Raw genomic sequence first — 25,599 nt, forward strand, 5'->3', positions numbered from 1 at the left:
AACCGCGGCTTGCGAGCCACATGCAGCTCTTTGGCCCCTTAAGTGTGGCTCTTCCACAAAATACCATGGCCTGGGCGAGTCTATTTTGAAGAAGTGGCGTTAGAAGAAGTTTAAGTTTAAAAAATTTGGCTCTCAAAAGAAATTTCAATCGTTGTACTGTTGATATTTGGCTCTGTTGACTAATGAGTTTGCCGACCACTGGTTTAAAAGGTTGGTGCTTTAAGGAAAAAATATTTAAAATTAAATGTGGGAGGAGAAAAGCCAGTAAAAAGAATAAGAAACATATTAGGCTAACCCTCAAATTTCATTGAGTTTCAAACCAAAGAGAATAGCCTTATAAACTACTGTGTTTTCCCGAAAATAAAACATCCTCCGAAAATAAGACCTATTTACAGGTTTCCTTCTGAGTGAAATATAAGGCATCCCCCGAAAATAAGGCCCCCAGGCTCTGTCTCAGAATGAAAATTAATTTACCATAAACTGGTCGCTAGGGCCGCCCCGACTGGCGTCTAGCAACCAGTGACGTTACACGGAGTCCTGACGTCACTGCTGTGTGGAGGCAGAGCGGAGGTCGGAGTGAGCGGTGAGCGCGGGGCGGGAGAGAGGAGACTTTCGCAGATGCGTGTAGAAGAACAGGAGGATTAGAGCGGATGGGACGAGGCGAAGGTGGTGAGTGCTGGTCTGTCTCTGGTGACACTACCTGATGCTCGCGGCCGCCTTCATGATGACTGAAGGTTCTCAGTCAGTGGCAGACCCTGCTCCAGCCCAGATCCAGGCCCCAGCAAGCCCAGTGACAGTCCCCAGGCAGGCCCCAGGGGGTAAATGTCTGATAAATGGGTAGGGGGGATGTCTGGTGAAGGTGTTCAGTGGCACAGGGGTGGGGGGAGAGGGATCACTTAAAATGACAGGAGGATCAGAGGGGGCAATCAAAATGACACAGGAGGATCAAAAGGGGTTACTAAAATGGTAATCCCCCCTCTGATTCTCCTGTGCCATTTTGATTCCCCCCTCTAATCCCCCCTGTGTCATTTTGAGTGATCCCCCTCCCCCCACCTTGATACTCCAATTCCTTTTTTTTTTTACCCCTAGAAATGATCACAAAAAGAAAAAGCTACTCCGTGGAGTACAAGAAAGGAATCGTGGAAGACTCTTGGGGCCAAAATCTTACTGCTTTCTGCAAAGAGAAGATGTTGAGTATCCGATTGGTCCGAAAATGGTGAGCAGAGTATGGTAACCTCATTGAACAAGTGGACAAGAGAAATGCTAAAAAGCGCAAGTGTGGATCAGGTCGGCAACCATTATTTTCCGAGCTGGAAGACCTGATCTGTGAATGGGTTGTTGACAGGAGAGCAAAGGCTTTGGTTGTGAATAGGGCTCAGATTCAAGAATTTGCCCTTGCAATGGCACCACAGTTTGACATAGCCCCCGAAGACTTCAAAGCATCACAGCGCTGGCTGGATAATTTCCTTCAGTGAAGTGAACTGTCTTTAAGAAGATCTACAACATTGTTTAGGTTGGAAGATACTCAAGTTATTAAGCGAGCACTTGCATTCAAGTCCTTTATTGATGATGCTGACTTCTCTAAATACAATCTTTCCAACATGATTGCTATGGATGAAACTGCAGTGTTTATGGGCCAATCATCTCAAACAACAATTGAACAGCGGGGTGACTCCTTAGCATACATTCCCTCCACTGCTTATGAAAGTGCACGTGTTTCCTGTATTTTGGCAATTCGTCTGGATGGCACTAAAATCCCACCTTTAATCATTTCTAAGGGCAAGAAGGAAAAGATTGAACGTGTTTTGGGCGTTTTTATTCTTGAAACTGAAAAAGCCTGGGCCACACAAGCAGTTATAAGGAAGTGGGTCAATTTAATGATGACTGCCGCTTGTTATGCGAGGGAGCCAAAGAGGTCTGCTAGTCTGGGATGCAGCCAGCACTCACCGCGCTAAAGACATGAAGACATTTCTTCACGAAAGAAAAATAGATCAGATAATGATTCCCGCAGGAATGACGGCCTATCTCCAGACTCTTGATATTGCAATAAACAAGCCATTCAAAGACAATTTGTGCATGGAAATTAATGACTACATTGAAAATAGAATGGAGAGAAATCAGCGTGGAAACTTTGCGAAACCTAAACTGCAAGAAGTTGTGACTTGGGTGAAGAATTCATGGGAGAAAATCACTGACAGTTGCATTGCAAATGCACTGCGAGCAGGCTACCTTGACAAGAAGTACTCATTTAAAGACAATGCTATTGCTAAACATGAGAGATTTGGTCCACTGATTCTGAAAGAAATGGAGTCACAAGAAATTCACCAGGAAATTCAGGAATTGGATTGTTATGATGATGTTCCAGAAGATGATGACATGATTGTCATTGAATAAATGAGTAAATTCTTGATACTGTAGGATTCACATTTTGTCTGATTTGTGTTGACAACTACCGTACTACCGTACCGTATACAGGTAATAAATTTCCTTTATTTTTATTTAACAATAAATGTGTACCATATTCTTCTTCATGGAAAAATAAGACATCCCCTGAAAATAAGACCTAGCGTGTCTTTGGGGGCAAAAATTAATATAAGACACTGTCTTATTTTCGGGGAAACACAGTAGAAGAAGCAATGACAGTGGCCACCCATGTGCCACCTCCCCCAGGCAAAGAAGCCTTTCTATCTATCTCACCTCATTCAATTCTCTCAACACCTTGGGGTAGGTCCTATTATTAGGGCTTGATGACTAGAAAGAAATAAAACTAAAATGCTATTTAACAAGCCCTTAGGAACTAAAAGGTGCAATAATCTACTTTTTAAAATAGTCCTTTCTGATACTCTGAAATGAAAATAAGAATTATTTATTTTATTAACAGTAATTGAGCAAGTAACAAGAAAGCACATTTTAAGGATATTACATGTGTTATTTAATTTCAATAACAAGCCTATGGGTTAGAAGATACTGTTATTCTCATTTACTGATGAGGGAATTGAGGTTTAGTGAGCTTAAGTACCTGTCCAAAATCACCCAACTAGTAAGAAACAGAACCAAGAACCAAGGCTCAAAGTCCTCTTGACACTCGTTGGTTTGGTTCCAGTTCTGTAATGTTTTTTAAAGGCTGTATCCATGCACATCTTAGTGTACTGAAGTTTCCTCAGGTATATTCCTTTAGGTGATATTGATAGATCATAGGAAATATGCACATTTAATATGAAATAGCAATCTGAATTTCACAGAAATTGCAAAATTTACATTCCCTTCAAATGTGAATGAGAGTTCTACCTTGCTAATACCTGATATATTCTGAAAGTTTTAATTTCTGCTAATTTGGTGGCAATTTTCTTTTCCCTGGTTAATAATGAGATTGAATATTTTCAAAGATTTTGGATCATTTTTGTTTTATCTATAAAGTTCCTGCTCATTGGTTCTCTACCCCACCACCATTTTTCTATTGGGTTTCCTTTCTTTTCTTTCTTTCTTTCTTTCTTTCTTTCTTTCTTTCTTTCTTTCTTTCTTTCTTCCTTTCTTTCTTCCTTCCTTCCTTCCTTCCTTCCTTCCTTCCTTCCTTCCTTCCTTCCTTTCTTTCTTTCAATATACAATAATTCTTTGCTATTGTAAATATCTTCTCTAAGTTTGTAATATTTTTATTCATTGTCTTTATATTGTCTTTGAGTGAAGAGAAATTATTGAGTATTTTCCTTTATGGTTTGTGCTTTTGGTATCTTTTTAAAGAAATCTCTCCCTGCTACAGGGTCTAACAAGGATAAGGTTGTCTTCTAAAAGTTTTATAACTTTTCTTGTCACACTTAAGCCTGTAATCTTCCTGAATTTCATTTTTGTGTGGATGTGAGGTTAGGATCTGTAACAGATATCAGAGTCACCCTTTTTCCTTAATCCAGCTCAGAGCTTTAGTGAAGAAGAGGCCTACATTGACTTCTGCCTCAATACCTGCCTGTCGGGATGGGCTTTGTTTGGTCAGCTTCCTCGAAGCTTTGTTGCTCTGGCTGCTGGACCAGGCTTAGCCCATATATAATCTTGGCTGAAAGAGACAGGGTCAATGCCTCAGGAACGGTCTTCAGTGAGGAAAAAGAATGAGTAGGAAAGTTGCTGCCTCACCCCTAAATGGAACAATTGTTAAGTATGTTTAATACAGTCTTTCAGGGAATTTACAGTAGACTTGAGCCCTACTTGCCACAGTAATAACCACTTATTAATATATAATTTATTATTTTTTCCCTTCCCTGTTGCATTTCCCCACTCACTGACTTGCTTCCTAAGATCACCTCCCAAATAAATATTTTTTCCCAAATTGTTGGTTCAGGTTTGGTTTGGGCTATAAACCAAACTGTCCTAGAAAACCGATTCCTGGGTGAAATCCTCCAACTAGATCACTTGCTCGTTGGGTGACAAAGTCTCCATCGCTGGTAATTAGCAGGGTGGCGATGGGCACTGGAACCTTGCAGTACCGCATTTACTTAGGCTCTCCCTATGGTGTACTGGGAGGAGGCACGGCTGGAAGAGGAAACATGGCTCTCCCATAGTTCCAACATTGAATTATATAAGAATAATGGTAATCAAGATAGTAAAGTTAGCTGGGTTTTGTTAACTATCATGGAAGCATGAAAAAAGAGAGACAGGTTTGTGTCACTCAAATATTAACTTAGGGAGTGTCGTGAGAGGCAGAAGGCCCCTATTAGATATTTAAAGAGACCCTTATCTCCTACAGCCAGAGGGCAGAATGTACTGAAAATTAGGATTAATATTTGATTGCACAGATGGCAGGAGTTCAAAAACAGGTGAATTAATAGCAATAGCAAGTCTCCTATGCTAAAAAATAATAATAATAATAATTTGATAAAGAAGAATGGGACCATGAAAGTCCGGGGTGGAAATATGTGAAACTCTGAGCTCCTCGATTGCTCTGAACCCTATGGGTCAGCAAAAGAATCCCCACCTCCTTGTGAGAGTAGATCAGACTTGCTTTGCTTAAAATCTGTGAAAAGGTGAGGATTCACTTGGTTCTCTTCCATACAAAACAATTACATAAAAATCAATATGATACAATAAAGTCAATGTATCGCCTCATTGATTATATTTAGACACTTGGAGCCAGTCCTGATAAATGGCTGGAATGGTGCCATGTAGCTTGGAAATGATGCTTCCACAGCTCTTAGTGTGTGGTCTACAAACCCTGAGGGATCCTAGAGACCCTTTCAGAGAGTCCACAAGGTCCAATTATGTTAATAATAATAATAATATTTTTGCTTATTCTGTTTTGTTGGACTTTCCACTGATAGTGTCAAGGAATGGTGTATCAAATTGCTGATGCCTTAGCAAAAAATTAAGGCTGTACTATTCTCCACTGCCAATTTTTAAAGTCAGTTTTCCTAGAGATGCTCTTAAAGAAGCAGTCAGAATTATTAGTAATTTAAAAAATCTTGATACTTGAGTGCATGTCTTTTTAATATTCTATGTGACAAAATAGGAAGTGCACACAAAGCTTTAGCTGCATACCAAAGCATGATTGTTCTATCAAGGAAAAGCACCTCTGCAATTATTTCAATTAAAAGCTGAACAAGCCTCTTTAACAAAATTACCTTTTCCTTTGGAATAATAACTGACATCCAAAACATGCTTATTCAGACTTGTTTATTTGGTAGTCATTTTCACAAAAATTAACAAAGTAAGCCTGCCATTTCAAGGAAAACAACTGACAGTATGTGTTGCCAATAATGAAAATTGCAGTTTTAAGCAAAAGTTAGAATTGTGGGAAATTTGTATGTTATACTTTGCACTTCACCACTTCCCCAAACCTAGACTTTTTGATAAGATTTGTAATTTTACTAAAGAAGGTGATGTTTTTACCATTGTATAATGAAATGAATCAACATTTAGAAGGTCTGTTTAACTACGCAAGTTAATATTTTCTAAATGGCCAATGCAGAATGCTTCAAGATCATGCATGACCAAAAGATTTATTTCAATTGCACAGTCGGCCAATAGATTTTAATGTAACAGAGGATGAACATTCATGGAAATTACATCTGACCCTTTCCACTCTGGAAGGTGAAGCAATTCATCCTGATTGGAATCATATGCATTCTGGGAAAGAGTCTCTGTCCCTACTCACTGTACCTCTGCCAGCACAACTGTCTGAAGGATCTAGTTTATTAGTATAAAGTGCTATACAAGGTTGTTTCATAAAAAATGGACCCACTATTTTATCAAAGGAGATAGAATAATAAGAACACTATCACGGGATCCATTCTCTCTCTATGATGATGGATAGGCATAGCTGTCACATATCATATCACCTGGAAGCCATAGGCCTAATAAAGTTTAGAATACTAGTTTGGAGATGACACTTTGTAAATTTAGAAAGGGGTCCTTCAAATTGCAGTATCTATGATAAACCATTAGTCATTCTATTTTCTGTCTCCCAAATACTGAAATTATATGGTCCCAGAAACCATGGGATAGAAATAGGATTACTCTCCCTTGCCATCATTCCAAGTGACCCTATTGGCAAATTTATCATTTCTATAGCCACAATTTTGGGCTCTGTTAGACTTCAGGTCCTGGTTCCCAAAGGTGTAACATTTCTACCAGGGTGAGAGGTAGTATTCAATTGAACCCTAAACAATGACTGCCATCTGATCACTGTGGGTTCCTCTGGTCAGGGGACCAACAGGAAGAAACAAAAAAAAGAGTCACTATATTAAATAATTTAGCCAGTAAATTAGGAGCAAGTTAAATGAGAAGCGAGGATTGCTGCTTCATATTAGGGGCAGAGAGAAGAAGTGGAGTCTCTGGTGTACTTCTAAGTCCTTCTATGCCTGATGATAACAGTAAATGAGAAACTGCAATAAAGGGGCCCAACAATGACAAGGTGGTAGCCATAGGTTGAAGCCTTGCAAGAATGAAGATCAGTTCCATTCCACCAGGCAAACAGCCTATAAGAGTAGAAATTCTGGATGAGGATAAGGGGATTTACTAATATTAATTTCATTCTTAGGATTGACTCAATAAGAGTGACTTGACCCTGTCTCACTGAAGTCCTGTTTTAGGATATTATTTTTTTGGAGGTTGTGAAAGGCCAATACTTGGAAGATTCAGAGACAGGATACAGTGAACTTAAAGTAGAGCACAGGTATCTCTGAGTGATACAAAGGATGGATTAGAGTGTTGTTGGGGTCCTGCTCATGCCAATTGTTCCGACCCCAGAGGACATATGAAGCTTTTTGGGTCAATTTCTGTACATGCCAACAGTGGATTGCCTCAACCACTGACACCTCCATGCCTGAGATTTTTCTCTGGCTGTGTGAACATACCAGCCTATAAAAACAGGTACGATAAAAATTCCAGAGAGATGACACCTCTTATAATTCTAACTAGAGGCCCAGTGCACGAAATTTGTGCACATAGGGGGATGTCCCTCAGCCCAGCCTTCATCCTCTCCAATCTCGGACCCTTCAGGGGATGTCCTACTGCCAGTTTAGGCCTGATCCTGCAGTCGGACATCCCTCTCACAATCCAGGACCACTGCTCCTAACTGCTTGCCTGCCTGCCAGCCTGATCAACCCTTAACTGCTCCCCTGCCAGCCTGATTGATGCCTAACTGCTCCCCTGCTGGTCCGATCATCCCCAACTGCCCTCCCCTGCTGGCCTGATCACCCCCAAGGCTTTTATTAGTATAGATATGACCCTTCACAGAAAATTTCACTAACCTGCTTTACAATAAAGGCTTGACGATTGAATCATTGGGGCCAGACATCAAGATTTCCTTTCTTTGAATAGTGGAGGGAATAATTATCTTGTCTTTAAGTTGCCCTGAACATCAAATGAAATAATGACTTAGAAAAGTATAAAAGCACCATATAAAGACAACTGTCTTTTTAATGTACTGAAAAGACAATAAAGTGGTAAAATGAAAAACACTATTTTTATTCTCCCCCTTCCTTCCTTTACAGCCTTTATTTAAACTTTGAAATTTATAAAAATTTCACTCCTATTTTCATTTCTTTACATTCAATATTATTTTGTATTAGTTTCAGGTTTTATATTAGCTACAGAATAGTGGTTAGAGACAGACAGTCATATACTTTACAAAGTGTTCCCCGATGTTTCCAGTACCCACCTGGCATCATACCGTCATTACAACACTGTTGACTATATTCCCTATTTAAGTGACAATAGGTTTACAGGTTCCTTCCAATCTTTCTTTTATGTTGCTCGCCCTTCCTTTTCTTTCTCACTTCTTCCCTCATTTTCCTTATATAGTATCTCAATTGGCCCTCAAAGCTCAGTGAAGGCACTGGGACACGCTTAATCCATTTTACAGACCAGGAAACTGAGGCCAATTCCAGTTGGCTGTGGAAGTGGACTCAGTGTGCAGGGAGTGCTCATAACTGCACTCTCCACCTTTCCTAAGGGACAGCCCTGTGGCAAACAATCAAACCTCCCCGTCAGGCTTCTGAGCCTCCTTCTCAAGCACCTCTTCATCATGGGTGCTCCCCCCCCCCCCCCACTTCTGGGGAAGCAGGTGCGCGCTGCCATGGGGTGGGGTGGGGCTGGAACTGGGGGTGGGGCAGGCGCGGGCTTGCTTTTGGGCCAAGGCAGGAGCAGGAGTCACAGCCTCTCAAGTGCCCAAGCCACTGCGAGGCCCGGTTAGTACCAGGAGCTTCACCGAACTGCCGCAGCGGCGTACCAGCAGTGCGGCGCCCACCTCAGGGCTACAGGTCCACGCCCCTCCACCCAGGCATCCTCCCACACCAGCAGTCATCGCCTCCTGTTTCCTGCCAGGCTGAAACGGCTCGCATCTTGGGGCCACTGCAGAACCTCACTCTCCACAGGCAAGGCAGATCCCCACCTGCCACCTCCCTTCCCCGGCCCAAGCCCCCTCCGGTGCACCCCACCTCGTGGCTGCTCTGTGACCCTTGGGCCACCCGCCTCGTGGCCAGCCACTTCACCGAAGCCAGGCGCTCATCCAGGAGCCGCCCCTCAAGCTGAGTCCTGTCCCCGTGCCTGTGGAACCCCCAACCACAGCTCCTGGCCTGCCGCTTCGCTGAAGCTTCCTCTTCCTTCAGGCACTCTCCTCAGGCTCTGGTGGCCCCGCCCCCCCTGTGGCTCCCTGGAGCCCCCACCCCACTCAGCTCTCCCTGGCCACCCACCTGTCAGGATGCTGCCGGGATGCCCTGCTGTAGGCAGTGCGGGCCTGGGGCAGGGGGTAAGGGTGTGGGGAGCAGCTTCAGTAAAGTTTAGTAAACCCCAGGTGGGCATTGGAATTCGGCTGCGGGTGTGGGGGAGTCTGCCTGGGCGGGACAAAATCTCGCTTATACCTGGAGTGCCACCCTGTGGCCCCGCAGCCACGCCCACCTGTGAACAGTCATGATGTAACGGCATCCTGGACAAATTTGCATATTCCTCCATTATATAGAGAGAAGATGGCCACAAGTTCTTTGGCACTCCTCCCATCAGGAATTGGGGCCTAACCTTCCTTCCCTTTTATCTGCACTAGCTATGGTGATTTGGCTTTGGTGAAGTGGAAGTGATGCCACATGATCTCTGAGGCTAGGTTGGCATTAGCCATGCAGATTCTACCTTTTGTTCATTCTTGGACCCATGAACCACAATGTTAAAACATCCAAGTACCTTTAGACTCCCAGGATAAGTGGAAGCTGAAGCCATACAGAGAGACCAAAGTAAATAGAGTTGTTAGCCTCAGCTGATGCCAAACTTTGACTCATCCCAGATCAAGTGCCAGATATGATGAAAGAAGCCTCCCAGTGATTCTGGTCCCCTCTGTTTGAGTTACTCCCAGTCGTTTGAGTCTTCTTAGTTAAGTCTCCAGGCATTGTAAAGCTCAGACAAACCATCTCCAAATTTGTCCTGTCCAAATTTCTGCCCACAGAACTCATGAACATAATAAAGTGTTATTTTATGACACTAATTGTTAGGGTGGTTTGTTTCAAGCAATTCATAACCAGAACCTGCCCCTAGAATCAACATTCAACCAGGGAGGGGTAGGAGAGGTCAATAAATACCCCTGTATCTTTATCATTTAAATTCCAAGGTGTGTTCTAAAGAGCTGCTCAGGGATTTCCCTGGAGGATTGAGTCCCCCTTGTACCTGGAGACAACAAATTCATAAAGACATCCTTTACTTGCTTTCCTCTTTTCCTTGCTTTACTTTCTCAGTCTCTAACTCTGCTTCCTGCAGTTCATCTCTCAAGCTACTTGCACCCAAATCCTTGTTTCTGGGTCTGTTTTTTGAGGAACCCAAATCAAGGGTAGATCCAATTTTGTTTTGCTATTTTCTGTTTTTATTTCTATGTGGACCATAACTGTCCCTCATGCAATTTATTGAAAACCCATTCTCTCCCCTCTGACCAGTAGTACTACTTACTACCTCTGTTACATAGCAGGTGTCTACTCATAATTAAGAATTTATGGGATAACTATCCTATTTTATTGATTTATTCACTAGTATCTACCCCTGCACCAGTATTAAGCATTTCTATCTGTTAAGGCCAGTTCTTTCATCTGTCTTTATTTTTATTCAGGAGAATAAGTAAATATTAATTTCTATGTTAATTTTTATAATAAGTTTGATGATTTAGACAAAATACATATTGGATTTTCTGTTGGGATGGTATTTAGTCTAGAGATAAATTTGTGAATAACTGATACCTTTAAGATATTGGATGTATTAGTTATTAATATATTGCTTTTTATGTAATGAATTACCCAAAGTATAGTACCTTAAAACAACAATTACAATTATGTATATCTCACATAATATCTGTGGGTCGGGAATTTTGGAGCAGCTTAGCTTAGTGGTTTTGACTCTGGGTCTCTCATGACTTTTCAGTCCAAGATGTCATTCAGGACTTCAGTCATCTGAATACTTGACTGGGGAAAGGACATGCTTCAGATGGCTCACTCACATGGATCTTGGTTAGAGGGCTCAGTTTCTATGAAGGCCCCCTACACTGGGCAGCTTTGGTGCCCTTATGACATGACAGCTGGTTTCCGTCAGAGTGATCATGAGGAAGAGAGTAAGAAGGAAGCAGCGATGCCTTTTATGACCTTGTTAGTTACACACTCTCACTTCTACCAGATTGTATTCCTTAAAAGCAAGTCACTAAATCCAATCCACACTTAGAAGGAGGGGGGTTAGTTTCTATATTTTGAAGGGAAAAATACCAAAAATTTGCAGACATATTTTAAAAACATTATATTGTATCTTGACAATCCCTGAACATAATACATCTTCTCATGTTTAGATTTTCTAAAATTTCAACATAGATTTGTCATTTTTTCATAAGGTCTTGGAAATGTTTTCTTTGTGTGTTTCTTTTTATGAGCTACATTAAATGAGTTGATTTCTTTGAAAACATACCTTTTAAAGATTGTAATTTTCTATTTCTAAATTTGCTATAGAAATGCAACTTTTTGTTTTCATACTAAGTATATGACAACACCTTGTCTATTCTCTCATCTGTAGATTTTATAAGTACATGATCATGTTACTTGTACATTGATGAAGGTCCTAGTGGGAAGTAGATGACACTCTACAACTGGGTAATTGAGGAGAAATTAACAACATTGTGACTGTTTACAAAGTGGGCAGCACTTAGGGAAAGCAACAATTTATGTTGCGAAAACCAGTTAGTAATTTAGTGATTCCAATCCCCAGGCTTGAAGAAGCCAAGTGGGGGAGTGCTTACATGAACCTCTAGAAGTACCTTATATGAGGAAGGCAACCTGGCAGGATTCATGGCCTTTGTTAGAGGGACAGTGGGAGGGAGCCAGGGAAATACATACCCCAACCTTTCTCTCCTCTTAACATCCAATATTCTACTGGTGTCTCTTATTGGCTGAATTCAAACAAATGCCAGGAAATAAAGACATTGATACACTTATTCAGGTCAGTCTCCTGGAGCACAGAGCAGAGTAGAGTAGTTGGAATGAAATCTCATGGGGAAAATGAAAGGTATCAAACACAATCTATAAAGAGAGAGAGAGAGAGAGTTTTATTGCTTCTTTCTTAATTCTTATTCCTTCAGATGTGAATCATTGGTTAATATGCCTATTTTTTAATAGAAGAAAAAGTGTCAGCCAAATGAAATATGTATTTTTGAAATATGTATATATAATTTTCCAAATAATTCATATATTACTAATAGATCTTCACATTGCCTTAGAAAGAATAATTTGATAAACTTCTTAGGCTGAGAGACAGGGGTAAAACTTTATCCTATATACGCATGTTGAATGAACCACAGATGGTGGATGGCCACTCACCTGCCATCAAATGGATGGAACTAGTAGGCCCAATGATCCATAAAGCCACTATTTCACTGGACGGGCTGTGTCTTCTTAGAGCAAAGTTGTCCCAGACAATAGAGAGGAGGATGACCAAGACCCTCCAGGAGCACCAGTCTTTTCCCTGTTTCCTCACAAGTGCATTGCCTCTTCTCTCAATAAATGGTGTTCCAGGTTGCAAAGAATGATTGTTTGATAAAATTCCAAATTATTTTATTTTCCAGAATGCTTCTATATCTTGATCTGGCCCAGGTCATATGATACATTTTCCTGAGGCTGGTTGTCACCTGTCATATTACCTAGATTGGCTGCTTCTGTGCTTGTTCATCCTTTATGAACAGAAGGACATTCCAAGGGGAGGGAAAGTAGGAATGAAAATATACAGAAAGTAAATAAGACTTAAAAATGTGCCTACCCTTGAAAGAAATTCAGTGAGAGAGGAGGAAGAAATAAGTAACTCAGTCTTTGAAAACTAGATGTCTATATGTGGCATGTGCAGGCCACGTATTTTCCTAGCAGTGGAAACCTACTCTACCTTTACCCTCTGAAGAGTCAGGATCCAGAGGCTGGAATGGTGTCCTGATGGTTACATTTTTACTTATCAGCACTCTAAGTCACAGAACAGTGTGACTAGACTAGAGAGGAGGGAGTGGTCCTGCAGCCACCATTTAGAATCCAAGAATAGGATGAAATTCTTCAGGAGTATGTAGCTGCTTGACCAAGGCAATTTGAGGAAAGGGAGGGGAGGCCTGTTGGGACAGTTTTGGAAACAGAAGCTTGGAGGTCCTATGCATTTGAACTTTACTTGTATTCCCTGATATTAGGCACTCCTTTTTGGTTAGTGGAAATAAAATCTATCTCTTTGCTTATCATCAGTTATTCAATAAAACAAAGACTCAGTTGTTTATTAAAAATCAAATCTAAAACCAAACCTTCCACTGGCTACCTTAAGCGCTTTTACATTACATTATTAATAATATTTTAAGTTAAAGTATAGTTGACATACAGTACTACATTCATTTCAGGTGTCCAACACAGTGATTCTGCTTCTATATAGCTTATGATGTGATCACCACAATATGCCTAGCAACCATCTGTCTCCAAACAAAGTTATTACAGTATTACTAACTTTATTCCCTGTGCTGTACATTACATCTCTGTGTTCCCCCAAAGTAGTATGTCTACTGTTACTAAAAAATTGAAAATTCACATAAAGCTCCTGGACTTTGGCTCCCTTATCCATAAAATTGAAATTCTGGACTTTGAAAAAAGATTTTCAGACTTCATTTTGCCAAGTACCAAAGTTCCTTTGAGGTGCCTCAGTTACCACTGCATGTGGAGTCTCCCAGAAGACTTTGCCTGCATCAGCTCTGCTTGTATCAATTTTCATGTTAGGATTAATATCCTATCTAATAAAGAGGGAATATGCAAATTGACCATAACTCCATGACAAAGATGGCAGCGCCCACAGCTAATAACAGGGAATATGCAAATTGAGGGTCACTCTGTGACAAAGATGGCAGCGGCCTGGCCAGGACTCTTGTATCATCACCACAGAGACGACACAGGCATTCCGCCCCACCCCACCTGCAGAGGGCCTGTGGGCAGCACGCAGGCGCACAGGCACAGAGCAGCCGAGGTGGGACTGACATTCCCCAAGGGGTCCCAGATTGGAGAGGGTGCAGGCCGGACTGAGGGCCCCCCCCCAACCCACCCCCATGCATGAATTTCATGCACCAGGCCTCTAGTTGTATCTATAATAATAAAAGTGTAATATGCAAATTGACCGAACAGCTGAACAGTGGAACGACCTTCCAGATGACCACGCTATGACAACCACTAGCGTCAGGCCAGCCAAGGTGGGTGCGATGCAGTTGGTCTGGGGGCCCCACCATTGTCCTGCAGAGGGAGGCCCAGGCCACCAGCCGGTGGGGCAATCAATTGGGGGGGGTCCGTGGTCACCCCAAAAAGGGAGGCCCAGGCTACCCGATGGCAGCACTGTGGTGGGTGGGGCCTCCCTCTGCAGGGGTTATCCACTGCAGAGCCCCAGATGGGTGGGCAGGGCCTACCTTTTTGGGACCATCGATCATGGGGCTCCTGGACTGCAAGAGGGTTCAGGCCGGGCTGAGGGACACCCCCCTCCAGTGCATGAATTTCGTGCACTGGGCCTCTAGTTTAATAATATGATCCTACTGCTTACAAATAAAGTTTGAAGATATTAAGCTAGAGTATCCCTGAGGTTCCCGACAGTTTTGATTTTCTTTAATTCTGTTAATTAACCAGGAACTACAGATATACCTCATAGATTATGTGGGTTCAGTTCCATATTACCACAATAAAAAGAATATCTCAATAAAGCAAGTCGAAATCTTTTTGCTGGTGAAGGGTCTTGCATTAAATTGGAAAAAAAGCACAAAATCTGTGAAGCACAATAAAGTGAAGTGCAATAAAATGAAGTATTCCTGTATTTAACCAGAGAACAGAAGGTGAAGGTGTGATTTGATTCATGTCTTTAGTAGCATGAGAAGTTTCATGAAGGGAAAGCTTATTGGCCTTTTCATATCCACAAGGGGCCAACATGAAAGAAAAAGGCTGAGATTAAAAGAGGACTCTTTCTATTTGAATTTAAGACAAAGTCTTTTGACCATCAAAATGACGAACAAAGAAAATGGAGTAGGTAATCATCAGTCTGGGAGAACTGGGAACCTTTTCTTTAGCTGAGGAGTTAATTACCTGTACATCCTGGCCACATGATGAGAGACGTCAATAACTTTAAGAAACTGGTGGGAGGCCGAGACATCTTCTATTTGATGCCAGGATCAACCTAAACCTTACTGCCGAGGCAGCTCACAGCAGTCTCATCTTTCTGTGCAGTTCTTTGAGGTTGTCTGGATGCAAAGAACTTGAGCACAGTGATTCCACAGGTAAAAGAGGTATGGGTAGTAGTTCTCAACTTCGGCTGCTAATCAAAATCACCTGGGGATCTTTAAATCAATGTGTACCTGGGCCCCACCCCAGACCACTCAAGTGGGAATCTTTGTGTGGGGAGTAACCTGTTTGTGGGAGGAAAGTCACGTGGCTATAAACCAGGCATGAATAGTTTACATAACCAAGGAGAGAGGGTGCAGCTGGGCTGGTGTTAGTGTTTTATATCAAAGCAAGAAATCATCTGGGAGGTTAATTGCAGAGTAAAAGGGTCTTTGTGTGTTGGAAGGAAGAAAATGAAACTAGTGTGGATTGAGTGGCTGTTTGGGAAAGGTTATGGGGGAAATGGTGGGAAGTTATAGAAAAGATAGGAAAGAACATAAATAAAATGAGAAGAGTCCTTGGTGGGATAATAAAGGTCTAGTGTGAAGAAACTACTTTGTTAGAGGGCAGCAAAGGAGAGAGCAAGGATTTCAAGAGGGGAAAATGAGAGGATGAGAGAGCAGCTTCATGGAAGTAGCAGGCATCCCATGTTAAATGAGAGCACAGGTGATGTTGGAGCAGAGGCGGAGGTCTAGCCCTGCCAGGCCTGAAGCCAGTGAGGGGAGTAAAAGCTGGAAACCAGGGTGCTGCTCAGAGCAAGGAAGTTGACCTCAAGGGCAGGAGAACAGTCTGCCTTAAGAGCAAGCCAGGGAGTGGAGGGATTTGTTCAAGAGGAAGGGATAGAGGAAAATGTCTCCTGAGGAATCAAGAACCTGCTGCCAAGGAAATAACTAAGGAATGACACCTATTGAGTCACCTCTGTGAGGAGATCCTAATAAGAAAAGATAGATGGTCTAGCGGTGCTGCTGCCCTGGACTCAGGAACAAGGGAAGAAGGTGATTTTAAAGACTCTTTTAAGTGAAAGGCTTAAGAGGGACTTGTCTAGGCCCAAGGGTGGAGTAGCGCTCTCAAGCTTTTACCTTAGTTTAGAAGTAAAGATTTTTCTGGTGGTTCCTCAAGGAGTTCCGGCTTCTCCTAGAAGCTGGTCTTTATGAATATAGAAAAACCAGGAGGGGGCTAAGGAGTCATGGGCTGCTGTTTTCTAGGGAATGTGTGTACCCTGTCTGCTGAAATGGCTTACCTAGGAAGGGCTTTCATTGTTCCTCCTGGAATTTCCTGACAAAATTGGAAGTTAGTGGGTAGCTTAAAGGGGGTACAAAGTTATGCGGAAGTGGAAGGAAATGGTTATTTTAGCAATTACTGCCTTAAAGAGGGATGGGGGGACTCCCTGATTGTTGCGTAACTGATCCCCTGCCAGCCTGATTGCCCAATATAATGTGACCTGGGATTCAGCCTTGCTTCCTCCTGGCCTTGGCCATTCCTTTTCATTTGCCCTGATATGTACCTTCTCTTACCAACATGCCAGAGACCGGTGGTTCCTCATACATATTTATACATGCCTCTTAACACACTCAAAGGGACTGAGGTCTCCGGGAAGCAGATTCTTCTCTTTTTTTTTCTTTTTTTTTTATGTTTTTATTGATTGTAGAAATAGAGGAAGAGAGAAGGAGAGAGAGATAGAAACATTGATGAGAGAGGAACATCGACTGGCTGCCTCCCATAGGCCTCCTCCTGGGGATCCAGCCTGCAACCTGGGCATGTGCCCTGAGAATTGAACCAGTGACTTCTTGGTGCATGGGAAGATGCTCAATCCACTGAGCCACACCGGCTGGGCAGGGAAGCAGATTCTTATCCTGCTCTGGAATAGAGGAGCTTCAGAGTACCCTATCTAATAAAAGAGTAATATGCAAATTGACCATCACTCCAACACACAAGATGGCTGCCCCCATGTGGTCAAAGATGGCTGCCCCCATGTGGACACAAGATGGCCAGCAGGGGAGGGCAGTTGGGAGGGACCAGGCCTGCAAAGGAGGGCAGATAGGGGCGATCAAGCCTGCAGGGGAGGGCAGTTAAGGATGACCAGGCTGGCAGAGGAGGGAAGTTGGGGGCGACCAGGCCTGCAGGGAAGGGCAGTTGGGGGGGGGGGGGGACCCAGGCCTACAGGGGAGAGCAGTTGGGGGGTGATCAGGCCTGCAGGGGAGGGCAGTTGAGGGGGACCAGGCCTGCAGTGTAAGGCAGTTAGGAGTAACCAGGCCTGCAGGGAAGGGCAGTTAGGGGTGATCAGGCCTGCAGGGGAGAGCAGTTAGGGGCAATCAGGCTGGCAGGGGAGCCATTAGGCAACAGTCAGGCTGTCAGGGGAGTGGTTAGGGTGTGATCAGGCTGGCAGGCAGAAGTGATTAGGGGCAATCAGGAAGGCAGGCAGGCGAGCAGTTGGGAACCTGCAGTCCTGGATTGTGAGAGGGATCCCATATTGGAGAGGGTGCAGGCTGGGCTGAATTTCTTGCACCGGGCCTCTAGTCTTAAACATAATAGAAAATGTGTGTATATCCTCAAGGAAGGCCAAAATAGAAGCCCAAATAGTTTTGAGGTCATTGTTTCAGCAAGTAGGAACACCTGCAGTTGGCCTGAGCATCATTCTGCACTCTGTATTATGAGAACTGATGAAGTTGAGCTGCTTAGAAAATACAAATAGATTAAAAGATCTTAAGAATGGGACACATTGCCCTGACCGGTTTGGCTCGGTGGATGGAGTGTCGGCCTGTGGACTGGAAGGTTCCAGGTTCGATTCCAGTCAAGGGCATGTGCCTTGGTTGCGGGCACATCCCCAGTAGGAGGTGTGCAAGAGGCAGCTGATCGATGTTTCTCTCTCGTCGATGTTTCTGGCTCTCTGTCCCTCTTCCTTCCTCTCTGTGGGGAATCAATAAAATATATATTAAAAAAAAAAAAGAATGGGACACATTGACTCTTTATGTGTCCAAGTAAAAGGCTCCTGGTTTCTGATTAACACGGTAAGGGCTCCCTCATGAGGTTTACATTTTGGCCCTCCCAGGATTTTCCTTTCAGAGAAACAGTTCTTGCTGATTGAACTATCACAAGATTTCCTCAGTAACATGGTTCCCTGAAACTTGAGCATGAAACACATAGTTTGTCTGAATTCAGAAGTTCTGATACTATAGTTCTTGAGCTAAGTACAATGTGTGGCCAATAAGTGGAAAGATTAACCAAAAACTTCAAAAGCACTGTCTATTGGTGTTAGGACAAATTTCTTTATCTTAGTCTGCCATGGCCAGGGTTAGGGAATGCAGCTTTGTTCCCATAATCAACTTCCAGATTTGAGGCAGCATTTCTGCTCCCCACAAGCATTGTATCTGCCTTTTTCCATGACAGGACAGAGTGGCTGGAGCAATACTGCTGGAAGTAGACAGGGTGGAGCCACCCAGGAGTGTGGTGAAGGAAGTTTAACTTTCTCTCTCTCCAACCCTAGTTTTCCTTCTGTAATCCTCCATGTTCTTCTCAGTCCTCACTCTCCTTAGGATTCCTTTAGGATGAAGAAATCCTAGGCCCAGTCCCTTCTTGAGTGCTGAGAATGATCTTTTAGGAGGCAGTCAGTGGAGTTAAGGTCCCTGTAGTCTTATATTGCTGTGGAGGAAGGTTCAGGTTGGTCCCACTAGGTGTTTTAACTCCACTTCTGCCTACCAGTTCTAGCTTCAATAATTCATACCTTAATTGTTTAAAGGCAAACATTCCACTACTGTTTATTCTGGCAACCATACAGTCTAGACTTGAATGCATCATCTTCCCAAGAATAGCAACCATACAGTCTAGACTTGAATGCATCCTCTTCCATCATCACTATTCCTTGGTGAGGAACTCTTGGAATGAAAGGCTCACTCTGCCTGCAAGTGTTACTTGATGAGCAAGAGGTTTGCATTACCTTGCTCTGCCAACCCTCATTACCTTGTTCACCGAGGACAGCTGTTAGCCAGGAATGCCTTCTAATTTTGATTCAGTAATAAGTGAAAATAGAAGTTGGAAACTCACCTATTGAGTATGCCTTGAAATATGATGTACAATAAATTATATGACAAGAACCAGATTGTCTGAACTGAACTCACAGCTGTCCAAGGAAAAAGCTACTCAAAATGTTTTTGTTTGTTTGTTTGTTTGTTTTTAAATGAGGTAGCACTATAGCATGCTAAGACTTGGGTAAACTCATTACTGATCCCTATATACCCCCTATTCAGGTCTACACTGTAGCTCACAGTGGCTCAAACTGTTAAAAAAAAAAAAGTGACAAATCTTTTTATATGTCATGGGTTTTCAATAATAAACAGAAGTTGCTGATATTTCTCCCCAATGAAGCATGCTGATAGCTAATTTGTACTCTGAACCTCAGTTTTTGTCTCACTACAAAGACATATGTGAAAGTACAAGTGTTACCTATTGACTTAATTTCCCATTGATAATGGATCTTTTGCCAGTAACTCATTTTGATTTCTCTCTGAGCATAACTGCTTGCTATTAACTCACTAGTGTTCTTGCAAGGTCCTCAGCAGTAGGGATCTGTATCTGTATTTTCTATGTGGGATGTATGAAAGGGCTTGCAGTTTCAAATGTTTCTACTTCTTAAGACAAAATTCAGTAATTTCATGCTAGAAAACATTATTCCTTTTGCTGGGAAAGAGTTAAGCAGTCTGCTAGAATGCTCTGCCTTAACTGAAAATGGTGCAAAAGCTTCTGAGACTCTATGCAAACTTTTTGACAAATAAGGAACTGTAGGCACACTGCCGGTCCAACAGAACTCAATTCATATTTTTATTTCTTTCCACTTTTTTTAGCTGCTTGAACAAAATAATTACTCATTCTCCCATTTCAGCACATAAAACTGACATCCTATACTTGCCTGAAGGCCTGTGTGAAAATTCCTTAATAATGTTTTAACTTGCAGAATTTCATTTTCATTATTATGAAAGTATCATTGAATATCCATTTATTTAACTGGCAATAATAATAACAAGGCTTACTTTAACTGCAGCTGTGTGCCTGCATGTATGGATGATGTCTGTCTCCAAAATGTCTTTATCACCATCCCCTGAGCGAGTTGGAGGCCACCTCACTCTTTCTGGAGTCCAGTGACCCATCAGATGTTTTGTGATAGAGAAAACATGTCACTCCAGGAATAATTATGTTCTGCCTTCCTCTTTCTTGACACCACCCAACCCACCGTCAGGCAGTTCAGGGATCTGTGTATGATTTAAAAGCAGATAACAAAACAAAACACTTTGCAGTTGTACTTCCACAGTCCTCCAGGTGCTGGATGATGAACATAGGCCAGAGCTAAATATTCTATGAGGCCATGAATTTTAATGGAGGCATTTGGCATTTTGAAATTCAAAGGGAACATTTCACATTTTCTGCTGAGCAGCTCTAAGGCCCAGACTAGGAGTTTTAGATTAGTTTTCAGACATGGTGGTAATTGCACCACAGAGACTACAACCAGATTCTTATTGATTTCAGCAGTTCTATTCTTGCACAGCCAAGAATTTCTTGTGTTCCTGATGTGTAAGATCTATGCCTTCCCTATGCCCTCAAATGGGAAAAGTGATAAATTTAGGAAAGTGCATTAGTTGATCAATGACTTCAGATCACAATTGTGGCAAAGTCATGGCCACTTCTTTCCCAAACAGGATAGGAAAGTAGGTGCTCACAGAAGCAGGGGCCCCATAAGTTCTTGATTTCCTGCTCAGAGAGGGGGAATATCCTTTCAGAACCAGACGTCTTAAGATGAAGCCTTTTATCAAAGGCCCTGTCCTCAACCTTTTTGGTGGGTAAAAGAAAGTTTTGTCTTATCTCAATTTTCCCAAATGCCATATTGTTAAGAATACAGATATTCTGTATAATTACTGGTAAATAGGTATCCCTCTCCAAAAAACCAAAGCAATATGGAGGTGAAAATTAAATTTTTATAAATTTCATTGGGGTTTTATATATCTACATCTATATATTTATGCCTATTATACATATACACATAAAATCCATATACATGTCCATGCATCCTGACTATATATTCACATACACATGCAATTCAATTAAATATATATTTAATCAGGTTATAATCAAATCTTATGTACATATAATCAAATCTATGTATATATAATCAAATATGATGCATAATCAAAGTATATATAAAATCAAATTTACACATGAAATCAAATTATTTATAAATATGTAATCAAATTATATAATTAAATGTGTATTATCTATGTGTGTGTGTATGTTAACATTTTATATATTTGTAACATTAGTTTAACCATCTCATTTTACATTGTTCTTAACTCACTTTAATTTGAGGACCTCACTGACTTCATAAAATAAATGAGGCTTCTAGGTCCTTCTGCAATATTAGCCCTCACTCCATAAGTCAGCAAACCTATGTGTAGATGCTGTTAAGGCTGAGTACAACCATTCCTATGATATATAGATATGAAGGGAAAATAACCAAAATATGGGCCCAGTAACCCTACTGCAACATGGACTTGCATCAGGAGTCCATTAATCAAATAACATGCATAAGCCTCTTCTTAGAACAGTGGATCATGGTGATTTTTATGTTTCAAGAATTCAGTGTTATATCAAAGCAAATTAAGATTTTTCTTTCTCTGATGCACAATCAACCAACCTCATAGAAAACACTTGTTGCTGTTTTCATGGATTTATCCTTAAAGGGACCCAGCCTCCTCTTCAGTCAAGGAGCTCTGAGTAGACTTGGGGAATAATTTAAATTTTAACTATGGTGGCTATTATATAGATCTATACCACTTATGTTTACATGATTATGATATTCAAAGTATTTTATCCTTAGAGAGTCTATAATTCCTTAGCTATTTCCACAAATACATTTAAGTCAAAGTTCTCAGTATTATTCTATCCTGATGACTTAGAGAAACTATAACCACCTTTACTTTAGATAAGTTCCAAAAATAAAGTATGCTTGCTATCTTGAGCTTTCACTATTATTATAAAACCAGGTATCTTTTCAATGATGTCATTTCTGGATTAAACAATAAATTTACACACAGATTTCAAGATTGCTGGTATCACCCTACAATGAACCCTTCCAAGAAATATGGTTAAGATGTGACTGAATACATTGTACTTAATAGGTGGACACCATTTCCGTCTTCCTGTCTGCAGAAGAAAATGGGGTCCATTCTTTATTATTTTAGGCAAATTACAGGATTAGACCTCTAAATATATGCAAGAGTTGCCTTTAGGCTATAATTAACAAGCAGAGAAATGGATAGGTATTTGAGTCAATATATTAAATAACAAAACTTAGGTGAATACTATCATATTGATGAACTTGGCATGACCAAAGTTTATTTTCTTCTCTCTGGCCAAATCCTATAATATTCTTTTGCATACATGTACTCAAGGTTTTTTCCATGCAATACATGAACTCTTCAGATAGCTTTATCTCCTCCTGAGCAGACTCAAATTTCCCCAGGACCATGTTAAGATCTAGTTCTCATTTTGTGTCTGGAGCAATGAGGGTGTGGTGTTCTTCAAAGTGCTTTTAGCAGAGGAAAGCTGATTTCTTTAGATGAGGAAGAGGCTGTTTTCCCAAGCAAACAAGAGTCGGGTTCTCAGCCTCTTTTATCTAATCAAATGCTCTTTTAATATCTCAACTCATTCCAACCAATGACCCTATGTTAGCATAAGATTTGACAAGTAGTGCATCTCTACATCCAGTACAACTGGTGTTGGATGTAATACTGAACCATATTTTCCCAGTGGGTACATAAGGTGGTAGATTCCTTTATGGTTTCTAGAGAAGCTTTCTGAGATTCTTTATCAGAAAGTTCAGTTGAATGTTTAAGCCTGTAGCCTATTGTCCTTTAATAACTTATTCAATATATTCAAAGGTACTGTGTCTACAATCTTCATATTCATCATTGCTCAATTGCAATCAAGTAGTTATCATCATTTCCCAACGAATTTTCCTAGACTGACATTCCGTCACAGACACCCATCAATAATGTTTGGAGGAACTGTGATGTCACTGAATGCTGTATATGGTCAGTGTCCCATTGTCCCTCTGGAAGAAGGATATTCATGTCTCATCAAACCCAAAATCTCAACTAAAGGCTTATTTTCTGGGGGCTATTTCTGATTTAAAGGAATACTTTATCAATAATAATTCAGGCTATAAATAGAAGGCATACCCTGAAAATATTCTAAAGAGAACTTAGTGAAGGGGCTATGTATAGGTCATCCTTAATTGAACACCAAAAGGATGTTGAAATACTCAAGAGTAAGGAAAGTTGCGGGGGGCGAGGGGAGTTATCATTATTAGGGCTGTGGAAGCCATAGGATTGTAATGTTATCAAAATTTAGTAAGAGCTTGAGCATGGAGAAAAGGTTTTTCCCCCACTCAGGCTAGGTTAACCTGCACCTGGTTAATGGAGTAGAAGCAATGTGGAGAAGCAACGTCAGGTTTTGAAGGCAAGTATTTTATTGCAAAGCATCTATTTAAAAGATACTTGCATGGACTCCACATTCGTGGCTTCTTCTTGATCAAGGTTCTCAGGTTTCTCTGCTCATTTGCTCCATCCATGTATCATGGTTTTATGTCTATCTTTGGGCCCTACTTTTAACTTAGGAGACTCTCTAGTGTGCATTCAGTCTCTTGCAACTTCACCATACTTACTGGTAAATCAGGAACCTGCTTCTGGCACAGTTGCCTACTGCAACAAGAGATGAGGAACTAAGGCTCAACATATCCTGAGTTCACAGTTGGCTGAGAAGAATCTGTGTTTTTTAAATCATTTTTAAGTACTTCTAAGTCAGTTAACAAAAACAGCAAACTGCAATCCTTATTAACATCACCCCTCTGCCATTCAAGCGATAGGTTTGCTGTTGTTTCCCTTTTTACCTCTACATCATCCTAATTCACCAAAGGATTGAATTGAAGTTTTGACATGCTTGTAAGATTACCAAGAATTATTAGAAACTTAGCCCAGGCAATGGGGCTCCTTTCACTGTCTGACCATCAAGTGATTTAACATCTGTTTCCATTCCTGTGTTTCTGCTTTCTAATACCACTTCTGACCAATTGCTTTAAGTGTGGACTGAGACAAATACTTGGGGAAGGATAAAGAAAGTAATGAGAAAAGCCAATGTAAGAATATATTTTTAAGGTGACCAATATGACCTATGCCATATAATCTTCTGAGACTCATAGAGAATCTATCCTAGTCTAGTTGGACTATTGGATGCTTCAGCATCGATCCACTGGCTCTTGTCTCTAATTGGTCAAAAGGTACCTTGAGGGTGAAAACCATACACTTTTGGTCTATACTTGCTTGGGTACACAGCAGGATTATTTGGCATCAAAAGGCAAGGGACACAAAGTGGGAAGATGCATGGCATCCACTAAAGGTAATGGGTAATGTGCTCTTAGCAATAAATGCCTGGGTTTCTTTACACCACAGTTGAAATTAAGTGGCCAGAAAGGATATAATAGGAGCACCAGCATGATCTGCACAGATGAATAACTGAGCAGACACGGCTATCCCAAATGTAAATGTGATGAAGGGCCTCATATCTGCTTCAGAGTCTAAACATTGGGAAATACAAGTCTCCAAGCAGAGGATTCTTCTGAAGCCTCTTAAGTGCAACAATGTCATGTTCCTGATCTTAAGGAATACATACTTAGCTTTCCCGTGTTGAGTATAATGTTATCTGTGGGTTTGCCATTTATGGCCTTTGTTATGTTGGGGTATGTTTCCTCTAATCCTTACTGAGAATTTTTATCATAAATGGATGCTGAATTATGTCAAATGCTTTTTATCATTTTGTTTATGTGGTATATCACTTTAATTAATTTGCGGTATTGAACCAACCTTGCCTATCAGGAATAAATCTCACTTGATTCTAGTATATGATCTCTTTAATCTATTTCTTGATTTGTTAATATCTTATTAAGGATTTTTCCAGGGATATTGGCCTATAATTTTTTGTCTTTTTATAATGTACTAGTGGCCCAGTGCACAAATTTTGTGCACATTAAAAGGGAATTAATTAGAGGAAATATTTTAATATTGCTATTTGCCCTTTCTCTATAATAGAAGTGTTCGAGATGAAAGAAAATTAGTAAAATGTATATGAAAATCTCCTTCCTGTCAGAGTCTAGGGCACACCGCAGGACCTAGAGTCAAGTCCCCGCCCATCACCCACACACGCTTCGAAAATGCAGGAGACCCAGACCTGGCCAGCCCCACCCCCATTGAGTGAGACCCAGACCCAGCTGGCCCCACCCCCATCAAGCCCCTCTGGGTGGGGTGGCGCAGCTTCAGGTCCCCCGGCCCAATGCCAGGGCAGTGGGCATGGTATGAGGTCCCTGTCAAGCCCTGCTGGGCGGGGGGTGCAGCCTCAGGTACCCCAGCCCGGTGCCGGG

Source organism: Plecotus auritus (assembly GCF_963455305.1).
Source record: "Plecotus auritus genome assembly, chromosome: 1".
Lineage (NCBI taxonomy): Eukaryota > Metazoa > Chordata > Mammalia > Chiroptera > Vespertilionidae > Plecotus > Plecotus auritus.